The 27614-nt window shown below is 40.0% G+C and overlaps 1 long non-coding RNA gene across 4 annotated transcripts in view; it reads left to right on the top strand.

The window, feature by feature from the left end:
• The first annotated feature begins 6345 nt into the window (after window positions 1-6345).
• Window positions 6346-27614, top strand: part of LOC109268764 (uncharacterized) — an 85222-nt gene continuing 63953 nt past the window's right edge. For all 4 annotated transcript variants that reach the window (XR_008419534.1, XR_008419532.1, XR_008419533.1 and 1 more), the window contains exon 1: window positions 6346-7569. This is a non-coding gene — a long non-coding RNA (uncharacterized LOC109268764). The remainder of the gene's footprint in view (window positions 7570-27614) is intronic.

Genomic DNA, 27614 nt, shown 5'->3' with positions numbered 1-27614 from the left:
CCTAGGGCAGGAGGATATGGCGATTGGAAGGTGATGGCTGAGGGGTATAGGATTTCTTTTTGAGGTAATGAAAATGTAAGATTGATTGTAGTGATAGATGCACATCTTTTTGAATATACTAACAGCCACTAAATTGTATACTTTTAGTAGGTCAATTGCATAGTATATAAATTGTTATCTCAATGAAGCTGTTTTAAAAAAAGCTAACAGAAGGGAAAAAATGGAATAATAATAGTATGATACAAGACAAGGCAAGAAAGGAGAAATAAAGCAATAAAAACCGATGGACAAATAAAAAAACAGTGGAAACAGTGTACAGTTAAATCTGAGCATTTCAATAATTATGTTAATTTGTACTGGAGACTCTCTCTGAAAAAACATATATGGAAATGCAGTGGGCCAAGAATGTAGAAGTCAATCATGGAGGTGAAAGACTGGAAATTAAAACTATCATATATCAAGAATAACTTTATTTATTTTAATTATATATATATAAACATTTATTCATTTTGAGAGACAGAGTGTGAGTGGGGGAGGGGCAGAGAGAGAGGGGGACACAGAATCCAAAGCAAGCTCCAGGCCCTGAGCTGTCAGCACAGAGCCCGACATGGGGCTGGAACCCATGGACCATGAGACCACGATCCCAACCGAAGCCAGATGCCCAACAGACCGAGCCACCTAGGCATCCCTCAGGAATGACTTTAAAGCTAAAATAAGACAGTGTAATATTGGGGTAAGTAGGCAAATTGTTGAATTTAGAATAGATCTATGTATATATAGTCACATGGTTTACAATCAAGAGCCCATTGCAATTCATTCAGTAGGGGAAAGGATGGTCATTTCAATAAATGGTGCCAGATCCACTGGATATCTATATAGAAAAAATTAGCTCTCATCTCTACCTAAAATATGACTTTGAAATGATCAAAGACCTGAATGTGTCCCAAATAAAGCTTTTCAAGAAAATATAAGAAAATATCCTCACGACTTTGGTGTAGACAAAAATCCCTTAAACAGGACAGGACAGAAAATATACTGTCCATAATAGAGAAGATTAACAAGTTATATTTCATTAAAGTGAAGAATTTCTATTTATCAAAATATGGAATCAAGTGGAAATATAAACGATAGACTGGGAAAAGATATTTCCAGTACATGTATCTGACAAAGGACTCATGCTAGATTATATAAAAACTCCCACAACGATTTAAAAAAAAAAAAAAAAAAAACCTCCAATATTTGAAAATTAGCAGAAATTTATACCTCACAGAAAGAAGGTAGTCACATAGCCAGTAAGTGTAAAGGCTACTCATCATGCTTAAATATCAAGAAAGCAAATATAAACTATAATGAAATACCAAGGATGAAATACCAGAATGTCAACACCAAGGTTTGGTGAGAATGTGAAACAAATGGAACTCTCATATATTGCTGAACGGAATGCAAATTTGTACAACCACTTTGAAAATTCTTTTGGCAGTATTTATTAAAGGCAAACATTGTGATCCAGCAGTTTCACTTTTGAGTATGACCCAACAGACAAGAGTGCTTATAACCATCAAAAGATGTGTATAATAAGAATGTTCATAGAAGCATTATTTGCAATAGCTCCAACCTGGTAAGAACTCAAATGACCGTTGTGAGTTGAATGGATGAATAAATTGTGAACGAATGGTAAAGTGGTACAATAATAATAATACGCCAATAAAAATGAACAAACTACTATATCCATTAAATGCATGAAACTCACATATAACATACTGAAAGAAGCCAGAGATAAAGGAATATGTACTATATAATACCTATATGAAATTCAAAACAAGCAGAACTAATCTGTGATAGAGTTCAGAATGCTCATTATTTTTAATGGAGTATTTACCGTGGCATGAGGAAGCCTTCTGGGATGCTGGAAATGTTCTAAATCTTAAGTTGATATGTATAAGAATGGGTTGTACTTTTGGGATGAGCATTGGGTGTTGTATAGAAACCAATTTGACAATAAATTTCATATAAAAAAAAGAATGGGTTGTATGTATATATATGCATGTATATATACATATTTATATAAACATCAAGCTGTGCATTTAAGATTACACTTACAAGTATATTAATAATATATTAATATTATATAAGATTAAACATGCACTTAACTGTATGTGAGTTATCTCAAAAGTAAATGAATAAGTTGGTTGAGAGTTGTATCTGATTCAGTAAACAGAATGATGGTGAACAAAACAAACTTGACATTTGATCTTATAGGTATCAATAAGAATTCTTTGGTGAAACATGGGAATGCAATATGGGATTTAAGTAATTCTTGGGTCAGAAGTACACATAAAAAAATGTAAGGAATAACAGCATCAACAAAGTATTTACAGAAAAAAGCAACAACTAGAAAATGGAAGAAGAAAGGTAGAGAGGATTTGGGCTGTTTGCATTTTCTAAACTATGTCAGGTGGAATACTATAGTCATAAAAGCTGTTATGCTTTCTGGTAGGAAAATCCCATGTGTGTATCTTTCTGTGTCTACTCATAACAATAGAAACAACTCTAGGCGTTTCCAACCTTTAGCCTTGAACGCAGAGAATTGTTTGCACAAGTGTTAGAGGGGCTGCAGGGGCAGAGGGGAAAGGATGCTACCCGGATAACAAGAACCACAGAACCACGGGAAGCTGCCAACCCCTAAGGTCAGAGGAGCGAAAGGGAAAGAGGTGCTGCCCAGCTCCCCTGAGTGCTGTGCTGCTGAGGCTTCTGGAGCACCGCTGTCCCCACCGCTGTGCTGGAATCACTGCAGCCGCTACCTTGCAGGAAGCCAGGAGTCCCACTGGTGGTTCAGGATCCCGGAAGCCACGGTCCGCCTGTACTGATAGACTTGCTGAGGCTGCCGCTGAGCTGGTAATTGTCCCCTGCCACTGTTGCCACAACTGAGCCACCATTACAGTGATCTGCAGCTGGCTGGAATGGCTTGCCACTGCGGCCGCCCACGCCAGGGCAGAAGAAGGAAAGTAAGGGCTCCTCTCATCCTCCTGCTTTCTAAGCTCTGGCCAGGACCTCCAGGGCCACCCCTAATCAGAAACCAGCTGATGAGAGAGTCTGGGAAATGTGGTGTCTAGGTTCCCAGCCCCTGAGATACAGAAAGGAGGATGGTGTGGAGTTGAGCCAACAAACAATTATAACAATACTCTGACAACAATGGTTGAAGCTGACATAATTAAATCCATTTCTTTACAGAATTTCCCAAAACCTTTAATATGTTACTGTGCTTTGACATTTTTCAAAAGGGAATTAAGTTTGCAGTGCTTCTCAATTTTACATGACTAAAGACCTTAGTCTGTTCCCCCCCCCACCCCCCCCACCCCCCCCGCCAGAACATATTTTTCACATCTCAAACGAGGACCTCAGACTAGGATGAAAAACAGGGACAAACAAAAATGCTATTGTTGTTGGGGTATAACGAGGACATAGGAAGGTAGACTACATAAAAGATGCTTTCCTAATATAAACACTGCAGACGGACGAATTAGAGTGGTAAGTAACAGTACAAATATACCAACATTCTGGGTGGGGTGCCTGGGTGGCTCAGTCGGTTAAGCGTCCGACTCTTGATATCGGCTCAGGTCATGATCTCACAGATCTTGGGTTTGAGTCCCATGTCCAGCTCTGTGCTGACAGCAGGGATCCTGCTTGGGACTCTCTCTCTCTCTCTCTCTCTCTCTCTCTCTCTCCCTCCCTACTCTCTCTCTCTCTCTCAAAAATAAAGAAACATTTTTAAAAAATATACCAACATTCTGAAAATTGTACTCAAGGAATAGCACTGACAAATCCTTACCTTTCTTGGATATTGTTCTATAGGTCATTTATTGTTTTGGTCCCCCAGTACATGGACATCTTTTTTGGTGGGGAGAATCACAAGGAAGAAATAAGGAATGGAGGGCTCTGATTCATAACATGGAAGCTGAAAGGGAACGATAGTATCTGGTTAACAGTTAATTCTAGTAATGTCAGCGTAGTCACTTTATCTACAGAGGTGCCATGAATTCCAGGGATGAGGGTAAGTGTCCAGAGATAGCAGGTGCCAGCAGCACAGCTGTGACTCTCCAGCAGGGTCAGTGCCAGAAGAGGATTCTACACAGATGACTCTTTTCGCAGGATCTTGTCTGTGCTTTGTCCACCTCCATTCCTGCCCACGTCTGTCTTTCTACCCTTCTTGCCTACTGTGTGACCTTTAACCCTTCCAAGAATTCTTTTTCTCCTTAACTGGATTAGATGTATTTTCTCTGTTTGTAGCCAAGAACTCTGAAATATTCTTTAAAAGCAGAGAAAATCAAAGGGAAAACTAATATTCTAACTTTTTTCTAACAAGCAAGAAAGGAAAGATTGGTTATGTGGGAGAAAGTTATATGAAATAATTGCATTCTATAAGAATTGATAGGTTTAGAAAAACAGGTTTACAAAGATTCAAAGAAACACCATATGTAAAGGGGAAAAAAAAGAAAATTCAAAACTAATAATTGCATAAATGTGAGTAATTAAAAAAAAGTAGGAGAGACGTATAAAGGGATGGCTGGGATAAGGTGCTCCCTAAAGTAGAAGAACAAGTAGAAGAATAAAAAGAAGGGACCCTGTCCCAGTAAATGTATCTGTAAGATGAATGTAGGTATTGGGGCACCTGGGTGGCTCAGTACATCAAGTATCAGACTTTGGCTCAGGTCATGATTTCACGGTTCGTGAGTTCGAGCCCTGCATCGGGCTCTTTGCTGTCAGCACGGAGCCTGTTGTGGATCCTCTGACCCCTTCTCCCATTGCCCCTCTCCCCTCTCTCAAAAATAAACAGACATTAAAAAATTTAAAATGAAAGAATGTAGGTATTATGTTCCCCACCAGGACCCCATCTTTGGGGCCAATGTACTCCTTTCCAAGCAGCTGGGAATACTGGCTGCTTTGGTTCACAGGTGTATCCCTCATTTGAAATTGCCCTTGGCTGCAGGGGACTGACGGGACCCAAGTTTACAGCCCTCCCAGGTGTGGCTGATGCAGGAATAAAAAACAAAACAAAACAAAACAAAACACCTTGCTCCAGTTTGGAATAATTCTAACAACCAGTCCAGCTCCAGAGCAGCCTGTAGAATCCTGAGGCTTCAGTTATGACCACTTCTCTCACTGCTTAATCCTTCTTTCTTTACTTCCTTACAGCTGTATCTCCTGAGATCACTGTTCAGCAACAACCTGTATGAAAATCCTCAGAAACTATTTCCAGAAAACCCAATCCAAGGCAGAGATTAAAGTCCAGAATAAGAATTAGTTTGTGAATATTCTTAATAAAAATAGACTTTTAAGTCATGATCTGAACAAGAACAAGTGAAAGGCCAGATCCTGGGAAGGACAATATAATGTTAGATTAAGGCAGAACTTGTGGACGACATGATCATTATGGTCCCTACCATATGTAGAACTTTATGACTATCAGTTTAAGCAATTTCTACTTTCCCTCTGGCTTCTCTAGCAAGAAGGATTGTCTTTGATCTGTAAATTGAAAAACAATCAGCCTACAAAGAAAGCTCAATCCAATTAAGGCAGGTAAGATATGGGGTTCCTGGGTGGCTCAGTAGGTTAAGTGCCAACTTTGGCTCAGGTCATGATCTCACGGTTCGTGGGTTTAAGCCTTGTGCTGGGCTCTGTACTGACAACTCAGAGCCTGGAGCCTGCTTCGGATTCTGTGTCTCCCTCTTTCTCTACCACACCCCCTGCTCACACTCTGTGATAAAATAAAAAACATTTTTTTTTTTTTTAATTTTTTTTTTCAACGTTTTTTTTTTTTTTTATTTATTTTTGGGACAGAGAGAGACAGAGCATGAACGGGGGAGGGGCAGAGAGAGAGGGAGACACAGAATCGGAAACAGGCTCCAGGCTCCGAGCCATCAGCCCAGAGCCTGACGCGGGGCTCGAACTCACGGACCACGAGATCGTGACCTGGCTGAAGTCGGACGCTTAACCGACTGCGCCACCCAGGCGCCCCAATAAAAAACATTTTTAAAAAATGAAAAAAAAAAAGACAAGATAACAAGATCACCCCATTGTATTTTTATTTATTTATTTTATTTATTTTTTTAACGTTTATTTATTTTTGAGACAGAGAGAGACAGAGCATGAACGGGGGAGGGGCAGAGAGAGAGGGAGACACAGAATGGGAAGCAGGCTCCAGGCTCTGAGCCATCAGCCCAGAACCCGACGCGGGGCTCGAACTCACGGACCGTGAGATCGTGACCTGAGCTGAAGTTGGATGCTTAACCGACTGAGCCACCCAGGCGCCCCTCACCCCATTGTATTTTTAAATGAAATCATTAACTTAAAAAAAGATACATGCTCACTGTAATAAAGTGAGCCAGAGTTGTCATCAGCTCTGTCATGTGAAGAAATCCTTTCTGGAGTAGGATAGAATGAAGCCGAGAAGCTGAAAAAATTAGAGATAGGGACTAAGAGAGAGTCCTGGAGACTCAAGTTCATTAGATTACAGCTCCATCCCTGCCCTTTTCAATTACATGAACAAATAAGTCCACTGTTTTTGCTTAATTGAGTTCCAGTTCGTTTTTTTTTTTCTTTTTAGTAAAAAGGACTGCAAAATAATAAGTTCATAGATGAGGATTTTGGTGCTCACTCACTTAAGTTATAAGAAGTAAACAGCAGATTCAGGCATCTCAGCCACACACCTATTTCTTTCCTTTTTCCTCTGTTGATGAGTAGTTCTCGATCTCTCTACTGTCTGCAGAAACGTGCCAGCGGCCTGTAGGAGAATCCCCTATGTAGATTTTATTATTGCTTCTAGTCATTTGCTTCTCTCCCACTAAGAAGAACATAACATCTTTGTAGTGCTTCACTATGAGAGAATATGCACATCAGATGTCCCTCTTCCCTTGGGACATCAAATCACACAGCTGCCCAGGAACAGCTCAAATGCTGACAAGTTCCATCTGGGGCAGGTGCAGGAATCACTCTTAGAGTCTTGTTCCCCACGGGAGTCAATCTCTTGTAACGACTTCAGAAACAGAGCTTCTAAGTCACCACAAAGTCACGCCCAGTGAAATAGTCACCACACTCAGGGAAGCTGGACACTAGACAGCCGCCAGCAGGTATCTATAGGGCATTTACAGTTCCTCCCAGCACAGATGCAACTTCTCAGAGATCATTTTTATCATGAGCGATGTTGCTGAGCAATACTGTTAATACAGTGGTCTAATCTGGAGCTCCAGGGGAACAGAGCTAGTGAGTTGAATAAAGGTCAAATTCTTAAGCAGCAGGGAAAACATTTTGTTAACCGTTTACCCGAATTGCCACACCTGAGAGCAGGTTTGATCCTATGCCTTGCTCCGACCAGCAGAATGTAAGTGGGGTGACTTTCGCCCTTTCCAAGCAGCAGCCTTACCAGCCATTGCATGGTTCCACTTTTACCCTCTTCACTCTGCCAAGAGACAAGGATGGGGCAACACCTTTGGCCCACGTCCCCAGATGAAGGAGACATTTGGAGCACAGCCATGGAACAGAGCAGCAGCTGCCAGAAAACCTCCAAGATAGGTAAAGATTTATTGTTGTAAGCCATTGTTAATTGAAGAGCTGTTTGTTACTGCAGAGTGACCTATGTGTGATGAATATATCCCCTTTATTTTTCGTTTTTAAAATTGTAATTCCGTATGGTTAACACAGTGTTATATTAGTTTCAGGTGTACAGTATAGTGCTTCAACAGTTTTATATATTACTCTCTGCTCATCAGATAAGTGTACTCTTAATCCCCTACACCCATTTCACCCATCCCCCCTCCCCTCTGGTGACCATCTGTTCTCTATGTTTTGTTGTCATTGTTCTCCATATTTAAGAGTGTATCTTTTGGTTTGTCTCTTTCCCTCCCTTTGTTTGTTTTCTTTCTTAGAGTCTACATATGAGTGAATCATATGGTAGTTGTCTTTCTGTGTCTTATTGTGCTTAGCATCACACTCTCTAGATCCAACCATGTTGTTGCAAACGGCAGATTTCATTCTTCAAGGCTGAATAATATTCCATGACACACACATACACACCACCTCTTCTTTATCCATCCATTTGTGATGGACACTTGGGCTGCTTCCATAATTTGGCTCTTGTAAATAACATTTCAATAAGCATAGGAGTGCATATATCTTTTCAAATTAGTGTTTTCTTTTTTTCTTTTTTATGGGGGGGGGGGTAAATACCCCGTGGAATGTATTCCCTTTAAAAAGATGTAGGGTGGGAGGCAAACCATAAGAGACTCTTAAATACTGAGAACAAACTGAGGGTGGATGGGGGGTGGAGGGGAGAGGGGAAAGTGGGAGATGGGCATTGAGGAGGGCATCTGTTGGGATGAGCACTGGGTGTCGTATGGAAACCAATTTGACAATAAATTATATTTAATCTAAAAAATAAAAAAAAAAATAAAAACATGTAGGGTGGGTTTTATCACCCTCCAACCAGGAGTCCCTGAGAAAGGCCTGTCAACTAAGCCAGCTAGTTCTTTCTTGCATTATAGCTTTAATTATGATAATAATTTAAGAGGCTGATGGAAAGTTTCCCCCTTTTTTGTGTACTTTGGCTGTTAGGACAGTTCATGTAATGCCTGAAGGACACCATACTGTAGATTGTGAAGGTTTATTACTCTAATTCATCTTCCTCTTTGTAGCAGACAGGGTCCAGCCAAGAGACAGAAACTAACCAAAGTTATTTGACAGAAAGAATTTAATAGAAAGTACTGACAACTAGTATAAAATTGTCAACTTGGTAACTATAAAGGTAAAAAGGAATCTAACGTATCACTGTGGTAGCAATTGCAATAAACTGTTAATTACCTCGGGGTTGAGGGAACAAAGTCAAGAGGTTGCAATTACTAAAACATAGACACTTGGAGGAGAGGCCCTGTGGAGCAGAAACCCAGTCCTGTGAAGAGGCAGGTGCTGCTCAGGTGGCGAGTTTGGAAGAGGTGCCTCATGGAGCTGGGACTGACCTCTGAGTTAGGGTCTGGTGCCTGGCGTCCCCGAGAGGGCACGGTTCAACCAGCTCTGCTAATGTTGCGAAAACCGCAAACTAGATCTAATTTCCTCTTGGTGAGGAAGCGTTCATCCAGCAAGAACCACAGCAAACAGGAAGCACACAGCAAGGAACAAGTCTCTTCCTCCTCCAGCCTTTCAGTCTCCCTCCAGCGCCCCCTGTTGTCGGAGCCTAGCAAAGACCCCGCCGGCAAAGCTGAAACGGGGTTTGTAGAGCCCCAGCAAACCACACTGTGAGGCGTGCGCAGGGACACACCTGGCTAACAGGATGAGTGTGAGTCCAACCTGTGCTCTCCTCGCCAAGCGCTAAGCCCCTGCGTGGGCCCGTGTCATCTTTTCTAATTTGCACACAGGGGCCATGGAAGCTAGTGCACACACAGATTCAAACGTTAGCAACCAGTCTTCTATCTTCTAACTGGCCGTGAAAAGAATGTATTTTTATCGTAGGGTTCCAGGCAAACTTGCATGCAACTTTTTACAGTCCTACATGGCCCTCCCTTGAATACTGTCAAAGATTTGTGCAGATTTGTTTGAAGTGGGTTCCCTTTTCTTCCACCCTTTCTCACCATGTGTATATACTGCTTTTGATAGGCGATGTGGCTTTGGTTCCCTCCGTTCTCTTATGCTGGACTCTAGCTGTGCATCCACAAAGAGGCTTTTCTGCATCCATAGTCTCCTTATATTTTTTCTCCTGTTGTCTTTTCACTGGAGTGTGTGTGTGTGTGGGGGGGGGGGGGGGGTGGTGAGCCATTTTGCTCTTGTCCTTTCTCTTATAGTCAGTCTTCTTATATCCTGTCAATGGTTTGATATTTTTATTAACAATTTAAGGCTTAGATGAAATTACTTTCAAATTCATTGATGACACAAAAGTGGGGGGGGGGGGGTGGCTAGCTAAAATGACAGATAATCAAACCAGGATTCCTAGTGATTTCTGTAGATTGAAATGCTGTGTTAATAGCAAAAAGATGAAATTTGTGAGTTAGAGGAAAACCGTAATAGAATTTAGTAGAAATAGAGTAAAATAATTGAAATAAAGACAAACCTCAGTATATTTTTTAACCTGGTGCCAATACTACTCCTTTGACAGCTTTAGAAAGGAATCATACCATTTCTGTAATAGGCACACAGTGGCTACTCCATAAATGTTTATACAATTTATATTTGACAAAAGATGGAAATAGATCATTAATTGTAGTGAGGGGGAAATGCTGTCATTTTCCTTAACCACTTTATGAAAATTTTGAGGAAATATGGTGAATTGTATATGAATAGATGTAGACATGTGGCAAAATATTAATAGAAATTATCTCTGGCTCAGGGCTGGTCATTTTTCATTTTATTTTACTACTGAAAAACTATCTCTTCCCTACTGTTCATGTGTTAACTTTGTAATAAGAGTAAACTGAAAAAAGCAACAGATAAAAATAACCAAATGGAAAGTGACCAAATATATTTGGAGTTTTAGGAATTTTTAAAAAAAGTTTACTTATTTATTTTGGAAGAGAGAGAGAGAGAGGGACAGGGAGAGAAGGAGAGAGAGAATCCCAAGCAGGCTCTGCTCTGACAAAGCCTGGGGCTTGAACTCATGAACTTGAGCTGAAATCAAGAGTTGGATGTTCAACTGACTGAGCCACCCAGGCACCCACGGAAAGGTTTGATATAAGACATATCTTCTTTACAATGATTCAAAATAAATAACAAAGCAACAATTGGAAATAAAAATTATCTAACATGCTCCATTAAATGAAACATAAGCGAGGAGTAGTTTGATCTAGAGTTACAGATTTCTGAAGGGGAGCTAAAAAGAATAAATTAGGACTCTATAAAAGCAATATTTATGGAAGATATTTCAAATAATATTCCATGAAACATCTTTGTTTATATGGAAAATATTTCAAAAGGGTAATTCACATGACAGAGAAGCAAAATGGTGGGAAAATGCTGGGTTCTTTTTCCACTCTTTTTTCTCACTTAAATAATTTATGGAAATACCCGGGGGCGGGAACAGACCTCTAAAATATATGTTTAGATGAGCAATGATAAGTATTTCTTATCAGATGTGAAGGAATACTTTTTGGTGGGGAAAGGGTCAAGATGAAATTTTGTTCTGCTCACCTTAGAATTAATAGATAGGCTGTTTGTGTGACTTACCACAATGTTACTATGAAAAGAGATTAAATCTTGGGTTATAGGTCCAGCCAATTTTGGTTCTTGATGTGTTATTTGTTTCCTCAGAAGCTTTACCTGTTCCTCCAGTCTAGGTGAGGATCCTATTGTTTGCACTCTCTAGGATTGTGTTCTTTTTTTTTCCCCTTAGAACATGAACCTCAGTTCATAATTATACCTCCATTAGTGTGATTATCTGACTAATATCTGAATGTCTCATTTGAGCATCAGCTCTGTCAGAACAGAGGCTGTGTCTACTTGTGTTCACTGTGGCATCTGAGAACCAAACTAAGTGCCTAAAACATAGTAAGCACTCAAATGTTTACTGAATAAATAAATAAATGCATAAATGAACAATCGTTCACATAAGTAATTAGAATGGATTCCTGGGAGTGGCAGACAGGAGGAGGCAGGAGGAAAGTTGGAGTCAACTTTTTAGGCACTATAAAAAATATTTTAAAGATATTTCTTGTAGATTTAGCAGCAGGAGATAAAGAGCCAATAAATTTGAGGATAACAATATATTCAAATGAATATGAAAAACTCTTAGCTTTCCAGAAAAATCTGATAAATTTCTTATATAGATTGAAGAAGTTTAAAACTTTCTATTTTGAGCTTTAAGTGTTTTTCTATCTGCTTTATTGAGTAAAATATTTTCCTAACTTACTATCACTGGTTAACAAACTGTCTTTACTATACTATAAGCTTTGAAATAGAAAGGCTTATTGAAACTTTCAGTAAATAGAGAAATTAGATAATAAGAGAAAGAGGCTTTGCTTTAATTTTTTTAAATTTATTTTTATTTATGTTTTGAGAGAGCAAGCACATATGCAAGTAGGGAAAGGGCAAAGGGAGGGGGAGGGAGAGAATCCACACTCAGCATGGAGCCCATTGTGGGGCTTGATTTCAGAACCCACCTTGAGATCATGAGCTGAGTTGCAGTCAAAAGTTGGATGCTTAACTGACTGAGCCACCCAGGCACCCCTGCCTTAATTTTTTAAAAAATTCTTTGTAGTTTTCTGTGCTTTCTTTATTGATTCTTTAAAAAAAAATTTTTTTTAACGTTTATTTATTTTTGAGAGAGAGAGAGAGACAGAGTGTGAGCAGAGGAGGGTCAGAATCTGAAGCAGGCTCCAGGCTCTGAGCTGTCAGCACAGAGCCCGACATCGGCTGGAACCCACAAACTGTGAGATCGCTATCTGAGCGGAAGTCAGATGCTTACCGACTGAAGTACCCAGGCACCCCTCTTTATTGATTCTTGATAGATTTTTTAAAACTTTATTTTTAAGTAATCTATACCCAATGTGCAGCTCGAAACTATAGCTTAAGATCAAGAGTTGCATGTTCCACCAACTGAGCCTGCCAGGTGCCCCTTGGTAGATTTTCTAAGTAAGAGTTTTGACATTTTTTTTATACTTTATTCAATACTTCTAAATTAAAAAAAAAAGTACTCCTAGTCCCACCATCTTATAGCTTTGGGGGAAAATACTATAAGATTTCCACTGCAGATGAAAATTTTTATTCACTCTGGAAAACTGGGTCATCTTCTTTTCAGAAATTGTCTTTTCTTCCTAAATCTGAGAACATATTCGAGGGAAGAAGTAAGGTAGAAAGTTTTCAAAAGTCCAGTGGGAAATTCCCCAGGGGGACAAAAGAAGTAAGATAGCTAGAGAGGTTAGTTGCAGAGTTAGCAAGGTTGGAATAACTTTCTGGTGTTTTAAAAAGGTGTGCGAATTAGGTAGGGGTGGCTGGGTGGCTCAGTTGGCTTAGTGTCCAACTCTTAATTTCAGCTCAGGTCATGATCTCATGGTTCATGAGTTTGGGCCCCGCATCGGGTTCTGCACTGACCATGTGGAGCTTGTGTGGGATTCTCTCTCTCTCCCCCATACCTCGTGCTCCCTCCCTCTCTCTCTCTCGCTCTCTCTCTTCCCCTCTCAAAATAAATAAATACACTTTAAAAAAATGTGTGTGAATTAGTGGGTTGATTCAGTGAGGCACAAATTGGTTTCACAGTTTTGTCAAAGAACAAAAATCAACTCATATTCCTTAAGTCCAACTTCCCTCAAATTAAAATATATTGACTTATAAGTTCCCCAAGGTACTGATTTATTGTGACTTTTAGGTTTTAGGTTCTCGGTGTGAGAGAGAAAGACAATCCCTATGTGGGTAAAGACAAACAAACAGTTGGCATTTTCACAAGGATTTGACTTAAGAATCTGTTGAACACTTTAGAAAGGAGATTGGAGGAAGAAACACAAGGATCACAGATGAATCTGGAAAAAACAACTGAGATTGAGAAGCAAAGTCACACTTGAAGAAGGGCAAATAAAAAGTGATTTAATAAAATCTCCCTAATGATAGTACTGGTAAGGCGGTATATTTAACTTTTCTCTCTGGCTCTTGGAAAATGTATCCAATTAAGTAGTCATCGATCTTGCCTCATTAATAATGCCTAGAAACCTTTCATTTCTGTTTTCTGCTAGATTGTAGAAACTTAATTAAAATTATATTATTCATAGGATTTCTACTTTGGTCCTCAAATTTAGCATAATGAATTGTTTTAAAGGTTTGGTTATACTAAATAAGCCAATATAAAACTAGTTATCTATAACTAATGAAGATAAAAGTGAGAACAAATGATTAAAATATCAAAATATCCAAGCTGATAAAATGCAAGATTGTTGAAAATACCTTTCATTGCCTTAAGGTATCTAAGGGAATGGGATAAAAAAAAAAATCTCCTCACTAAATTTGAGGTTTATGGAAGCTGTGATTATATTGAATTAGAGGAATTTAATATATTTCTTCATTTTTCATAGAGGCTCTCACACAGAAAATATAAATTTCCACAACCATAAAACTGTATTTTTACTAATTTTTAGTTTCCCTTTGTTCATAAGTAATGAATATTCTTGGAGATAACTTAGAAGATACAGATTTTGAAAAAGAAAGAAAAAAAACCCGTCATTTCATCACCCAGAAATAACCACTATGAACATTTTGGTGTGTGTCTGTTCAGACTTTTTTTTTTGCATTCTTTTTTTTTTTTTTTTTACATTTTTTTTTAACATTTATTTATTTTTGAGAAACAGAGTGAGACAAAGCGTGAGCAGGGGAGGGGCAGAGAGGTCAGGAGACACAGAATCAGAAGCAGGCTCCAGGCTCCGAGCAAGCGGTCAGCACACAGCCTGACGCGGGGCTCAAACCCACGAACTGTGAGATCATGACCTGAGCCGAAGTCGGACGCTCAACCGACTGAGCCACCCAGGCGCCCCTGAATTCTTATATGATATGTATTGTTTCAGTTAAAAAGTAGAATCATAATACATATTATTTTTATGTAACCATTCTTTTATACTTAAGCACATATTGAAAATAAATTTGTATTTCATCAAAAATTAAAAATTATTTTGATATTTTAACAATTTGCTTATTGTTAGACATCTAGTTTGTTTATAATCCATGATGCAGATACTTATTAGATATGTTATATGTATGTGTATTTTATATAAAAGACATTAAAAATTACTAACAATTTTTTCCACTGGATGTATGGGTAAAAATACTTCTGATTTTAGAGCTAAAATTAAGTCAGGATTAGACTTTGTTAGATAACATTTTAGTTAGCAACACTCATACGGTACTGCAGGTCCTATTCTAAATGATGACCTCATTTGAATCCCTCTAATAGTTCTATTCGGTACATACAGTTACTGTCTGCATTTTACAGGTGGGAACATGAGGCCCAGAGAGCTTAAGCAACTTGTCCAGTGTTACACAGGTAGTAAATGGTAGAGCTAATCTGGCCCCAGGGTGTGTGCTGTGAACTGTCCCCTTACAAGGCCTCCCTCTGTTGTCATTTGGGTTATCTGAGAAACGGAGTTTAAAGGGTTAATTAGCACGAGAATCTCCCAGAGAGAGAATTGGTGAGCACTGGGAAGGATCTGAGAGTGGGGTGAATCTTGTTCAGTATTTTTGACATTGAAGGAACCTAGAACTTCTTGGATCAGGACCAGAATGACAGGCCTCACTTATTTTGTTAGGACCAAAAGTGGAAAAGCTTATCTGAAAAAAATTTGTATCACCCTTTCTTCAAATCTTTCATGATTTTATAATGCAGCTTTCCAAAACAGTTATGCAGAATGTAACTTTTTTCTTCTTCCTTTCACCATTTTGCCGTGAAGTAAATCGAGTTAATATAATTTAATGAGAAAAGACTTTTCAGCTGCATTTATAGAGATGTGCTCTTTTAAATGCCCCCAAACTTTGCTATTTTAGGCTTTAATATAATCAATTCTAAGAAATCCTGTCCTCATAGAGAAATGACAACATCGTACTGCTTGTTTTCCATCAAAGTTAGTGAATAGAAAGATTAGCTTAAAAGTCGTCTATCCTAGGGCCGCCTGGATGGCTCAGTCACTTAAGTGTGCGACTTCAGCTCAGGTCATGATCTCGCGGTCGTGGGTTCGAGCCTTGCATCAGGCTCTGTGCTGACAGCTCAGAGCCTGGAGCCTGCTTCGGATTCTGTGCCTCCCTCTCTCTGCCCCTCTCCCGCTCACACTCTGTCTCTCTCAAAAATAAATAAACATTAAAAGAATTAATTAATTAAAAATAGTCTATCCTACAGGCACCTCAAAACAGGCAACTAAAATCAATAACAGGCTTGCCCCACTGTGACAGTGAAACATGTGAGAAGCAACTGAAGAAATGCTCAAAGAACAGAATTTTTCAAGTCTCTCGGATTGCATGCAAGGCAAATTTAGCACGAGGGATTAGTTGTTCTAGGAAGAACAAAGACTCCTTCTGATCTTCACCGAGACTGCCCTTCTATGGGGAAGCTTGTGGCAGCTCCTTTTTGCTATTATAGCTACAGGGCCTGGAGTTCTCAATGATGTTTAAAACTGTCAGCACAATGTGTAAAATTTAATTCTGACAAGTTAATAAGCCTAGCCAGTGGTGAAGTAGGAGGAAGAGAGGAATTCAACCAGGCTGTGGAACCGTGGAGGGAGCACAAACAGAATAAATCACATCATACCATGTATTTTTAAAAATTTTTTAAAGTTAATTTATTTTTGAGAGAGCACAAGCTGGGGAGGGGCAGAGAGAGAGGGAGACACAGAATTGGAAGCAGGCTCCAGGCTCTGAGCTGTCATCACAGGGCCCAGTGCAGGGCTTGAACCCATGAACCGTGAGATCATGACCTGAGCCAATGTTGGTGCTTAACCTACTGAGCCACCCACCCAGGTGTCCCCATATCATATTTTAGAGCTATTTCAGATCACTTACACTAAATCAGAGGCACCTGCAGGAAAAATACATTTGATGACCTGAAAATATTTTGCTGGATTCTACTGGAAGTTTTATTTAGGGGAACACTTGGTTTCCATACTATCTTACTGCATCTCCTCTTTATCATCCAAGAGGACTGTCCTGGAACCTCACTGTGCGGCTAACAGTGCCACACTGTTCTCCTTTGCAGAGCCAAGAAGGGGGAGGAGTCTGGATAGGACCAGAAGAGGGTTCTTCCCCAACAGAAACATTTCTACAGGCAGTTTTACCCATTCTTGCAGTTGCCTTCACCAACCAAATAGTTCAGCAAGCTTCAGAGAAAGTGAAGTGACAGCAAGAGTCAGCTGGAAAACTCTAAACGATCAGATGTAAGCCTGATCAACATAACATAAATGTGTGGTTTAGTTTCACTTCTACCTGGCCAGAAGACAGGTTGATTACATGGTAAACATGACAAAGAGATGAGCTTAGAGAATTCATGGGGCTGTCACTTGCTTGGTTTGTCACTACTTCAGGATTCTCTCTCTAAATTTGAGACAGTTGAAGCAACATACTCTGAATATCAACCTAGATTTATTCTGCACATGGCCTCAAAACTGATAGAAAACACAGTCTTCTCTCAGGTGCCAGAAACATCTACAACATCTAGGGGTGAGTAGGATAGGTTCCAGCCCTTGTGGCTTTTAGAGTCTATGGGAGGAAAGGGCTCCTGGGTGGCTCAGTCAGTTGAGCATCCAACTTCAGCTCAGGTCGCGATCTTGTGGTTTGTGAGTTTGAGTCCCGCATCGGCACTGTCAGCGTGGGGTCTGCTTTGGATCCTCTGTCTCCCGCTCTCTCTGCCCCTTCCCAGCTTGTGCTCTCTCTCAAAAATAAATAAAAAATTTTAAAAAGGAAAAAAAAATAGAGTCTATGGGAGGAAACAAGTTTTGTCAGAGATGTGGCCTTCCTTTTGTGACCATCTTGATCATGCGTGGATTAGGTTCTGACTTCTATTTTTACTTTAGGCTTTCAGTAACTGATGGACTTGGAGACAACAGAATACAATAGCAGGTATCATTGATTACTACTTACTACCTGTTGTGTATATGTTATCTCATTTAAATCCTGACAACAGGCAGGGATGAGGTAGCCTACAGGGGGCAATGTGAAAATTAGAAATAGGTACCTGAGCATGGTACGACGTTGCTGGTGATCTGAACCCAAGTGGGATGTCAGCCCCTTGTCACCTCTTCCCTAGGTACTTTTGTGCAGTTCACAGGCTGCACGACAGTACTCGGCAGAAATATAGTTAAAACCTACTTAAAGTATCATCAACCTTGTTTCACAAAAAAGGAAACAGAGGTTCAGAGAGATTAAATAACCTATCCAAAATCATTCATTTAGTCATTGGCAGAGCCTTGACTCAAAGCCACGTTTGTCTGGTTTTAAAATCCTGTTATCCTTCTGCTCTTTCAATTTGCCTCCTTGTTCTTTTGCTAACGTTTACCAGATCTCCCACTGCTGATGCAATAAGAATAGAATTTTCAAAAAGCCAATTATTTCCTATGCATCTTCTCCATATGGTCTTGGAAATCTTCCCCTTCTATTCTGTCTTATTAACAATGTTCATATAGGTATCCTTTGCTTTTTGAAAGTTCGCATTACATTCCTTCACTTTTGCGAAAGACCTACATCGGTACCTGTTTTTGCTTACTGAAAAAAAGCCGAAGATGAGTTTTGCTTTTATGAAAAAAGGCAAAAAGCAAATATCGTGTTTGGCATTTGTTTTGCAGCCAGCAGCAGGGAGTCCACCAGGCTCCTTCCCTGGAACCACACTCAGCATCAAGCTGCCAGAGCTTTGAACGGTGTCTGGGAGCATGAGCCTTTATCTCGATTTGTTTTGTGCATCTGTTAGCAGGATGTGTCTTAGGGTATCAGAAACGTGTAAGGGAGGCTATTTTGGGGGTCTGAGAATGCTCAAAAAATTTTCCATAGAAGTTAATGGTAATTGGTTCTTTGCTTTCTGCCTTTTCGGCTTACCTAGCATTCCTAGGTATCCTAGGAATGTTCTACTTTTGAATAGTAGGCGCAACCTGTAATAATAGCTAAATACTCAATTTTTATGGTTGGCGATGCAGTTTAAATCCAGCTAATTGAAACAAACAAGTGTTATTTTTAAGCCTTCTATGTATCTTGTGGGTGGAAGTAATATACATTTATGAGTTAATATGTGAATGTGTACAAAGACAATTTAATTTTTTTTTCAAGCAGTCTGCCCATTCGGAGGGTTTGCCTTCGCTGCTGTCTTTTAAGGCCACCCCTGAATGAAAATGTGGGCAGTCCATTGTCAACCTGTACCCACCTCACCAAGCAGATCCATCTGTGAACCAAGTTTGGGTTATTCATCTTTTGTTAGGCGGTCTTGGGAAACCACCACGAGGGAGAGATGTCAGTCAGTACACAGCACGGGGATCGTGAGATCCGGGGGGGTCATCTTTCATGCAGCTGATCTGTGTTTTCTGTACTTCCTCAAGCACAGTCTCCAGCTCCCCTTTGATATATTGTCACCAGGCCCACCTCACCTTATAACTTGGGGATCTGAGAGCATCCAGCTCGTGATGGGCACTTGCAGCCCCACGGTCACTTGATGACCTATAGGGAGGTACTTGAACTACATCAGGGCGGGGTAGCCTTCCAGGGGCTGCACTTTCAGTGATCTACGTTTCTTTGCGGCAAATGGCACAGCACTGCTTTGAGAACCCTAGATGTCTGCGCCGCAGTCCTCCCGCTGCGACTTGCCAAACAGCTGACATGACCTCCCTTCTTCCACAGGTATCCCCGCCACCATAGGACCCGCTGGTTCTTATGACCCAAGCAGAAAGGCTGCTTCTCCTGAAAACTGGACCAGCTGCAGGGCCCTCTCTTGTCCTGAGCTCTACTCTAAAGCTAGAAACTTTCCAGTTTCCAGCCACCTTATAAGTGGCTTGAAGCAATGTGCCTCAGCATGGAATATTCTGCAAGCAGAGCCTAAAGAGGCCTAGAAAAGGATGCGCTTCATTTATTTGTTTGTTTTTGTCTATATTTATTTTGAGAAAGAGAGAAAGCACGAGCAGGGGAGGGGCAGAGAGAGGCAGAGAGCAAGAATCCCAAGCAGGCTCCGCACTGTCAGCACAGAGCCCCACATAGGACTTGAACTCACAAAACATGAGATCATGCCCTGAGCCAAAGTCGGATGCTTAACTGACTGAGCCACCCAGGTACCCAGGTGCCCCAATGTGCTTCTTCTTTTTTCTTTTTAATTTTTTAATGTTTATTTTTGAGAGACAGGGAGAGAGAGAGAGAGAGAGCAGGGGAGGGGCAGAGGGAGAAGGTGACACAGAATCCGAAGCAGACTCCAGGCTCTGAGCTGTCAGCACAGAACCTGACACAGGGCTCGAACCCACAGACTGTGAGATCATGACCTGAACGGAAGTCAGATGTTTGAGCCACCCAGGTGCCCCAATGTACTTCTTTCTTACAGGTAGGAAGTGAATGAGGCGGTAACCTACCCTTTACTTTAGCGAGAATATCCCTGCATGTCCTGAACTAATCTGTCAGGCCTTTAGATCTTACAGGGTTCGTGTCTGACCCTCTGGATTATATATGTCTTATTAAGGCATCAGTGTGCAGGCCCCGTCTTGCTCATTAATGTATGTCCTCAAAATAGTGGACCAATGTAATTTTTGTAGAATGTACATAAAGTACAGGTCCCTATGACAGAAAATGGAAGAATCAACATCATCTTGGGGCAAGCCTGTGAATATATACTGTTGTATAGACTGCTTTTCATCCTTCTTTTTGATTGATATGGAAAGGAATATATGCACCAGAACAATAACCGCATACTGCGCGCCTGAGGCTGTGTTAATCTGATCTAGTAAAGATACAACATCCAGCCTAGTAGCTGTGATTGGGACTTCTCCTTTATCAAATTCAAGTCGTACAAGATTATCCACAATCCGGCTTTTGTAGATGCCATGATGGTGTTTAATAGAAACCACACCCCTGCATCCTTTAAATCTTTGAGGTTGGTTTTAATCTCTGCCATGTCCCTCTGAGGTAGACATGGTTTCTTATTTACTAAGGTGACTGGATGGGGACATGGATAGATTCAGGGTCTTCCACTTAGCCTTTTCAAACTCCACTTGCTCTTATTCTAAAAGGAAAATAAAATAAAACTTGGATCTCACCAATTCTTTTATTTTTAATGTTTATTTTTGAGAGAGCAAGCGTGAGAGAGAGAGTGGGGGGGGGAGGGGCAGAGAGCGAGGAGACAGAGTATTTCAACCGGTTTGGGCTCAGGGCTGACAGCAGTGAGCCTGATGCCCGGCCGAAACGTATCAACTGTGAGATCATGAACTGAGCCAGAGTCAGATGCTTAACTGACTGAGCCACCCAGGCGCCCTGGGTCTCACCACATTCTAATTAAGGAGAGTCATGACTTGAAGCTGGTATTTCAATCTCTAAACTTTATACAAGGCTATGTAAAGTCCTCGTCTTTTTTACCCCAGTGTTCATCATCTCAATTTACCTTTTTCCACTTGAGTGTCCTTCTAGCACCTCACCCAGCTGTTGGGCTTAGCCCTGGCTTTCTGCCCCACGCTCCTCTGCTGTGGCCGGTGGGATGCCTTCTGGCAAATGTGCAGACTGGGTATAGGAGGGACCCCGTGCCCTTGACCAATGGGGGAGGGAACTGTGGATAAATCCTCCTGCCTTCTGTCCTTCTGGCAGACAATGGTGAGGTCTATTGTACCTGGCTCTTTAGAGAGATTTCTAGAGAAAACACTGTAATTTCCCACAGTGGTGGTCAGCTTTATGATACAACCACATCTTTGATTTGGCTTTCCTTCCATCCAATTTCACTCTTCCACATCCCCACTCCTGTTCCTTGGGGTCGCTTACTAACTGAAGTAACTGCATGCAAGCTCTTGTTTCAGGATCTACTGTGTGAGCTCCGTGTGGTACTTTTAATGTTAGGCTTTATCATGGTGTGGAAAATCATAAAATACATGTAGGCACTTAGGAAAACTCATGTTAAGAGCTACTACCCAGATCTACTACTAAGCTTTCTAGATTGTTCTCTATGCATATACTTAAAAAAAATATAGCACAGTGGTGCCTGGGTGCCTCAGTCAGTTAAGTGTCCAACTCTTGATTTCGACTCAGGTCATGTTCTCATGATTTGTGGGCTTGAGCCCCATGTTGGGCTCCACACTCACAGCGTGGAAACTCTTTGGGATTCTCTGTCCCCCTCTCTCTCTGTCCCTCCCCCACTCACACATGTGTGTGTGCGCACTCTCTCTCTCTCTCTCAAAATAAATAAAGATTAAAAAAAGAACACAATTTTGAAATTCATTCTTATTTTATATATTGCAGACGTCTTTTCCTCTTTGTGATTTAAAAAAAAAATGGCTGTAGGAGGATGGCATTCTATCACATAGACCTACCACAATTGATTCAATACCCTCTCACATTTGGACATTAGATTTGTTTCCCCGTTTTGTTATTCTAAAGCAGTGCTATACTTTACATCCTTAAAGCTATTTACGAAGTAGCAACAGGTATGGTATCACTTACATGCGGACTGTAAAGAGAAAGTTGATTTCACAGAAACAGGTTGCCAGGAGTTGGGGAGAGGGGAAAAATGGGGAGATGTAGGTCAAAGGGTACAAACTCTCAGTTATAAAAAGACGAAGTTCTGAAGTTCTGTAGCATGGTGACTGCAGTTAATAACGTGGTATTGTGTACAGATCGTCCCCAACTTAGTATGGTTCGACCTATGATTTTTCGACTTTACGGTGGTGTGACAGCCATACACAGTCAGTAGAAACCACACTTCAGAGTTTGCATTTGGATCTTTTCCCTTTTCCTAGGTTAGTGACATGCAGTATGATCCTCTCTCGTGATGCCGGGCAGCAGCAGCCAATACACTGACGATCAGCATCCGTACAACCTTTCTGTTTTTCACTTTCAGTACAGTATCAATACATTTCATGAGATATTCAACGCTTTGTTATCAAATAGGCTTTGTGTTAGATGATTAGCCCAACTGCAGGCTAGTGTAAGTGTTCTGAGCACATTTAAGGTAGGCTAGGCTAAGTTGTGATGTTCAGTAAGTTAGGTGTATTAAATGCGGTTTTGAGTAGTGTGGTATTTTCAACTTACAATGGGTTTATCAGGACATAATCCCACTATAAGTTGATGATGATCTGTATTTGAAAGTTGCCGAGAGTAGATCTTAAGCATTGTCACCGTTAAAAAAAAAAAGTGTTAACTGTGTGAGGTGATAGAAGTGTTAATTATCTCAATCTTGGCAATCATTCTATTATATATACATATGTATATATATATATATATATATATATATATATATCATATATATAAAATCATCATGTTGTCCACTTAAAATATGTACAATATGTATGTCAGTTATTCCTCAAGAAAGTTGGAAATAAAGGTTACTAGAAAAAGACATACGTTTGGAAATTAAGAAATACGTAGGTCAAAGAAGAAATAAAGGGGAAAATTTTTTTTAAAAAAAGAAGTAATCATCATATGACTTCACTCATATGAGGACTTTAAGATACAAAGCAGATGAACATAAGGGAAGGGAAGCAAAAATAATATGAATACAGGGAGGGGGACAAAACATAAGAGACTCTAAATATGGACAACAAACAGAGGGTTACTGGAGGGGTTGTGGGAGGGAGGGTGGCCAAATGGGTAAGGGGCATTAAGGAATCTACTCCTGAAATTGTTGCACCATATGCTAACTTACTTGGATGTAAATTAAAAAAATAAATTAAATGAAAAAAAAGAAGTAGCTGTATATCATAATGGTTGAAAGCACAGGCATCAGAGTCAGGCTGATGAATTTAAATCCTAGATACGCTACTCATTAGTTATATAATTTTTAACAAGTTGTTCAACTTCTCCCAGGCTCAGTCTCTTTGTGTAAAAGTTGAGTAATAATAATAGGTCATACATCACAGGATTACTATGAGCATTCTCAATCCGTTTATGCAGAGTACTTAGAATAGTGCCTGGTGCATAACTGTTCAATAAAATTTAGCCATTGTTATTTTTATTACATTCACATTAATTCATAAAGTTAGAATTGTTTGGCCTAACCGTATGTACTTTTGAGGTTTTGATATATAAATTGCCAAATGTAAGCTTAGCATCAATATTCCCAAATTAATATACATATTGTCATTGCAAACAGTGGTATTTTCATGGGTATAAAAATGTGTGTTGTTTTTAATACAAGAGGGTAAATGCAACTATTTTTAAAAATCACATATTTTTGATTTGGAAATAATGCCAGGAGCCATCTGGTTCCATCTTGTGTCAGTGAGGATAGACTAAGTTTATGCTATGCCAAAAAACAATCCCATAATCTTGGTAATTCAAAGTAACAAAAGTTATTTCTCACTCATGCTACATGTCCAAAGCCAGTGTGGTGGTGGCAGAAGGAAGGGTGTCTACCTCCTACACATTATGGACTCTGGCTAGTGATGGTTCTGTCTTGGTAGCTGCTTCCATGACTCATAAGGTGGGAGAAAGGGAAGGTGGCAATACATACACTGGCTCTTAAAGCTCCTGCCTGAGTGTGACACACATTGGTTGTGCTCATATTCCATTCTTCAAACAAGGCATGTAGCCACATCCAACTTCAGCAGGGATAGGGGACTGCCATCCCATCGTGTGCTCAGAAGGATAGAAGAATCAAGTGACTTGTGAACTGCCTGAATGACTAACAGACTTACTCGCTTTTTCGTTTATTGTCATTGTTAACTTACATGTTATTTACTTTTCAAAATAGGTAATATAGTCACATGGCTCAAAATTCAAAAGCTACAAATGTTAGAGTGAAAAGTCTATGTCTTTCTATATTTCTCCTTCACTGAAGCCAACCAATATTAACAAATATACTTTGTTAGTAAATGTGTGTGTGTGTGTGTGTGTGTGTGTGTCCATTTCCCGTTTGCCCTCAGATGCATTATCTAACCCTTATGGATCTGCTCTGAGCTCTAGGGAATTGACTCCTATGAATAGATCAGCCATGTTCCCTAACTCTCTGACTCCCAGTTGAGTTTGGCCAATGTGAGGCACCAGTAGGAAACTGAAGGACAGGCAAGTGGAAAGTTGGGCTATTCTCCATACCCCCAATTTCCTCTGTTTTTGAGCTACAGCCGAGGTGGTGGCCGAGTCCCTCTATAACTATAGCTCTTGCTGGAAGCCCTTCTGCTGGGTCCTTATCTCTCACAGGGCTCTGGTAAAACTATCCCCTTCTCTTGCCCCATAAGACATGGGAATGGTAATGGCTTCCTGCCACCTCTAGTCCCTGGGAGCCTCAGCACCTCTCTCTTTTTTAGAAACAGCTTGATTGAGATATAATTTATATACCATGTACTTCACCCACTTGAAGTGTAAAATTCAACATTTTTTGGTATACTCACAGATTTATCAGCATCTTTTTGTGTTCCTTAACCTTGCTCATACCTTTTAAAAAGTCTCTACATCGCATTTTCTTCAGATTTTCATCCAAATGTGTTTTTTTTCTTCCTGGTGGGACGGCCTAATTGTATGCATTTGTACACCTAATTGGTATGGTGCCATCTCATAAGTAAATGAGAGCCAATTGTTAAATTTTTCAGGAATTTTGTGAGCTGGTTACTAAACAGAGCCACTACTGAAAAAAAAAAGGTAATAAAGGTAATAAAAAAAAAGGCAATCTATGTGGCGGAAATACTATATAATGATGTTCACATAGGCATGTTCATCTCTTCCCACCGTGTATTCAGTGATGTCCCATTTCTGGCTTGGAGATGGCCATTGGGGGAGCATTTCCCCCCATAGAAATCAGCAACTGATACAAATCAGGACTTAATTTTTTATTTCATTGATTGTTTAGAATTCAGATAGAAAATGATGATAAAATGTTAATGAAACCTAAAAGTTTATCCTTGTGAATACAACAAAAAATTGAGGAAATATTCTTTCAGTATTTGAAATTATCTTCCAATTTGAAAAAAAAAAGTCACTCACTTCATTGATAAACCAGTGAAGCTTCAGAATTCATCTTCATTGTTTGACTTTCATCTTCCTTGTCAACCGATGTTCATGGAACCACACTTGGAGAACTGGTGGTTGAACAGCAACCAGCCCACCGCAGTGCATGCACCCACCCCCCACACACACACACTCACACATGTAGTTTAGATACCATTCCATGTCACTGATAGAGCTTTCTCAATCTTTTAAAAGTTTGCCTTGTGTGTATCTTATTGATGGATAGCTAGACTGCAATCTTTTGCTGTTACAAAACAATGCTGCACCGAATCACCTGAGTCATCCGCAAATGCATTTTAATTTCTGTAGATATTGCCAGATTGCTGTCTGTGAAAAGTTTCATCGACTGATACTTCTACCAGCAATATATGAGAATGTCTGTTTTCCCACACCCTCAGCATATAGTGTGTGTTTTGTGTTTTGCCACATCATCATTAATGATTGTTAATAATTCATCTAAGATTTTAAAAAAATCAGGCTTAGCTAATATAATGCATTAATTATTAATAATTATTAAATTCTATTTTAAATGATAGCCTCAATCTGATTTGTTTGAGAGAAGAACATTTATTCTTGGAGATACAATGTAGGAAGCGATCTCTTTCAGGAACAAACCGATCATGCCAGGAACATAAGAACCTGGCAATTTAAAGGAAATATTTGCAGGTGGCCTATCTTGGAGGCAGAAGGACACGGCGCTGTTTTTAAGAATTCTGCTAAAAATGGAATAAGTTAGATAAATATTAATATTTTGGCTCCTCTATTTCATGGCACTATTGGAGCATTTTTCTAGTAGACACTGGAAAAAGTGAAAGGGAAATGTCAATTTACAAAAGAAATGTCCACACAAATGAAGTGATTTCATGGCAGTGCTTGACAGCCTGCACTAGAGTCTCCTGGGCTCCACACTACAAAGCCCCTCTGGGAAGTAGAGGAAAGATCCAGGCGAAGACAGAATTGTTTCCACGAAGGTGCAGTTAGACCCACTGTAAAGGGCCTAAGGGATCTGAGCATGGCCTCCACTTATCTGAACATATTTATAAGCTGAGGTTTGACTGGGAAACTGTTCATTCAGATCCTTTAACTCCCCCAGCATCTCTACCTTGCCTACTCTCTTTTTTTTACTTCAAAAAAAATAAATAAATAAGGTCTTCTGTTCATATAAGTGCTAGAGGCTCAGTCCTTGAGCTTGAGCTGGAAGAAAGTACATAAAGATTAAGACCTGATTGGCCACATTTCCTTATTTATGTTGCTTATGGGTTGTCATCATTCCCTTCATAAGCAGGTGCTAGTAACTGATGTCAAAAATACCTGTATGTCCTCTAAATTCATGGGAGTCAGACTCAGGCTTTGTCTCCCAGCTCACTGCTCATTAGATCTGTGACCCATAAGGAAGTTACTTGACTTTTTGACCTTCAGTTTCCTCATCTATAAAACAGAAATAACAATAGTTTCAACTTCACAGGGTTATTTTGAGGAAATGAGATAATCCATATAAGATATAGAGGCTGTACTTGACATGTACATGCTATTGTTCAATATATATTATTGATTTTTATGGAAATATGTATATTGTAAATTGTATGTGCTCTTAAACAGTGGAAATTCAGTCACTCACAAGAGATTTTTCTGTTGCTTTTCTGAAATCCTGACCTAAAGAACTCCACTATATACTCCTACACAGAGATAATTGTTGAACTAGATCTTTTTTTTTTTTTTTTTAAAGTAGGCTCCCTGCCCATCATGGACTCGAACTAATGACCCTGAGGTCAAGAGCTGCATGCTCTACTGACTGAGCCAGCTAGGTGCTCCAAAGAGGGTCTAACTTCTTTCTTTCTTTTTAAACTTTTAAAAAAATGTTTTATTTATTTTTAAGAGAGAGAGAGACAGAGTATGAGTAGGGGAGGGGCAGAGGGAGAGGGAGGCACAGAATCTGAAGAAGGCTCCAGGCTCTGAGCTGTCAGCACAGAGTCCAACACAGGGCTCGAACCCATAGGCAGTGAGATCATGACCTG

Source organism: Panthera pardus, unplaced genomic scaffold (assembly GCF_024362965.1).
Source record: "Panthera pardus isolate Hobbes unplaced genomic scaffold, ASM2436296v1 HiC_scaffold_6, whole genome shotgun sequence".
Taxonomy (NCBI): domain Eukaryota; kingdom Metazoa; phylum Chordata; class Mammalia; order Carnivora; family Felidae; genus Panthera; species Panthera pardus.
Note: the sequence above shows the minus strand (reverse complement) of the source record. Positions and strands in the feature narration are given on the sequence as shown.